Source organism: Prionailurus viverrinus, chromosome B3 (assembly GCF_022837055.1).
Source record: "Prionailurus viverrinus isolate Anna chromosome B3, UM_Priviv_1.0, whole genome shotgun sequence".
Taxonomy (NCBI): Eukaryota; Metazoa; Chordata; class Mammalia; order Carnivora; family Felidae; genus Prionailurus; species Prionailurus viverrinus.
The window spans coordinates 144,577,006-144,579,542 of NC_062566.1; the positions used below are offsets into that span (position 1 = coordinate 144,577,006).

Here is a 2,537-nt window from a genome sequence, read left to right on the forward strand (position 1 = left end):
ATAATGAGGAGCTATGGGATCCTGTGGTCCTAGATGCAAAGTGAACGCACCTGGGACTCCTGTAAATGTTCAGTTGATGTGCATCAGGTTACGTGATTGATATTTAGTACAAGGGTAAGCAATTGTAAGAGTCTCTATCTCTTGTTCATGTAAGTATAGTTTTCCTGGTAAAACAAACGTTGTAAACCAGACCCAAGTAGGTAAGCACAGAATCATGTGTTCAGAGAGGCTTCCTGGGGGAAACTGCTGTATGGAGAGGAAGCCCTAGGCCATGGCACTAAACCTTCCAGCAACCCCTACCTGCACCTGCTCCTGGGAACACAAACAGAATGGTGCATAGTGTGTACCCCCTGGTGGTCCTGATCTTCTTCTATAGGGCGGTTTGTGTCTGGGCTCACACTGACAACCCCTCACTGTGTCCTTGCACAGTAATACATGCTGCAGACCTCAGACTGCTTAGATCCACGTAGGCTGTGTTTGTGGATGTGTCTGCCATCAGAGTGAGTCTTCCCTGGAACTTCTGTGCATAGCTTGTAGCACCATCTTCAGGGTCAATGCTTCCCATCCACTCAAGCCCTTGTGCAGAAGCCTGTCGCACCCAGTGCATATAGTAATCAGTGAAGCTGTATCCAGATGCTTTGCAGAAGATCTTCACCGATGCCCCAGGCTTCCTCACTTCAGCCCCAGACTGCACCAGCAAAACCTGGGAATGAACACCTGTAGAGAAGGGACAAGAGTGGATGAAATCAATGTTGACTGGTCCTGGTCCTCTCCTGTGTCCAGGGACTTGGGTGACCCTTACCTGTAGCTACTGCCCCCAGGTAGAGGATTCTCCAGCTCCAGTCCATTGTGAGGGGGTGTGTCTCAGGGTCTCCGGTAGAGGATGGCGTTTTCCGGTGATGGTCTCAGGGCACAGACACACCCGTACTTAACCTAATGCTCTTAGGACTATTTGCATAGTCATGAGACAGAGGATTTCATACACAGGACCAGAACCATCTGGAGATGGTCCCAGAGACCGTGTACATTGCGACTCAGAGAGCACCAGTCTAATCCTTGTTTGAGGACATGGGTCCTTGGCCAGGTTCCTGAACTGTGTGCAGACTGAGCTCCTGCCACTGAGTGATAAGACCTTACAGAAAATTCTCCCCATTGTGGACCAGTGTTGAATGAGCCAGAGACCACCTGAACCTGTTGTTGGCTCTGATATCTGAACGTCTTATTCCTGCATAAGCGTGTCTCCAAACTGCTGCACAAAATGGGGTAATAAATGCATCCTGGCTTCCGTCTCTTAGATGAAGATATCTAAAAGCCCTGGGCTAGCAGCGTCTTCAAGTGTCTTCTCACTGCCTGAGTTCATTAAATGCTCTGATGGAACAGGATATTTAAACACCCTTTAGCATCCCTCATCCTACTCATATTTTATATTTCTTTCTGGAAAAGGAAACACTGGCTTCTGACAGGAAAGCCTTCCTCACCCATTGTGAACCTACTCACCTGGTGTAGCAGCCTTGTGCTGGGTAGTACTGAAAGCTCCCTGCAGTCTAGGCCCGGCCCTGCAGGGAGGTTCCTGTCAAGACTCACAGGACATTTATTCCAGTGTCTCTACTCCAGCATTACATGGTGGAGGGGAGCAGAATATGCCACCCCAAATATGCCACTGGAATGAAACATGCTTGAGAAACATCCAGTGCAGAGACGCACTGACCATCCTTTGTTCCCTAAACAGAATATAAATCTCCTATGTGAAATACACCCTTTTTGTACCAGGAGGGGAGAACTGTCCTTAGCACCAGAAAAAGGAATTTAGGCCCCAGAATGCTGTGCAGAGAAACCTTAGTTCTTCACTATAGTAGTAACACTAAGCACATTGAAGCTCTCAGTTTTTCCCCTTTGAGGATGATATTAGCATTGGGTCTTTCATATATGGCTTTTATGATCTCGAGGTGTGCTCCTTCTATCCCTACTTTCTTGAGGGTTTTAATCAAGAAAGGATGACTTATTTTGTCGAATGCTTTCTCTGCATCTATGGAGCGGATCATATGGTTCTTGTCCTTTCTTTTATTGATGTGATGAATCATGTTGTTTTGCAGATATATAACCAGCCCTGCATCCCAGGTATAAATCCCACTTGGTCGTGGCGAATAATTTTTTTAATGTATTGCAGGATCTGGTAGGCTAATATCTTGTTGAGGATTTTTGCATCCATTTTCATCAGGGAAATTGGTTTATAGTTCTCCTTTTTAGTGTGGTCTCTGTCTGGTTTTGGAATCAAGGTAATGCTGGCTTCACAGAAAGAGTCTGGAAGTTTTCCTTCCATTTCTATATTTTGGAACAGCTTCAAGAGCAGAGGTGTTAACTCTTCCTTAAATGTTTGGAGAATCCCCTGGAAAGCCATCTGGCCCTGGACTCTTGTTTTTGACAGATTTTTGATTACTAATACTATTTCCTTACTGGTTATCGGTCTGTTCAAATTTTTATATTTCTTCCTGTTTCAGTTTGGTAGTGTATATGTTTCTAGGAATTTTCCTATTTCT

The 2,537-nt window shown here is 45.5% G+C and overlaps 1 pseudogene; it reads right to left on the reverse strand.

The window, feature by feature from the left end:
• Positions 1 to 410: 410 nt before the first annotated feature.
• Positions 411 to 898, reverse strand: LOC125168169 (immunoglobulin heavy variable 1-46-like; annotated as a pseudogene).
• Between the last annotated feature and the right edge of the window lie 1,639 nt (positions 899 to 2,537).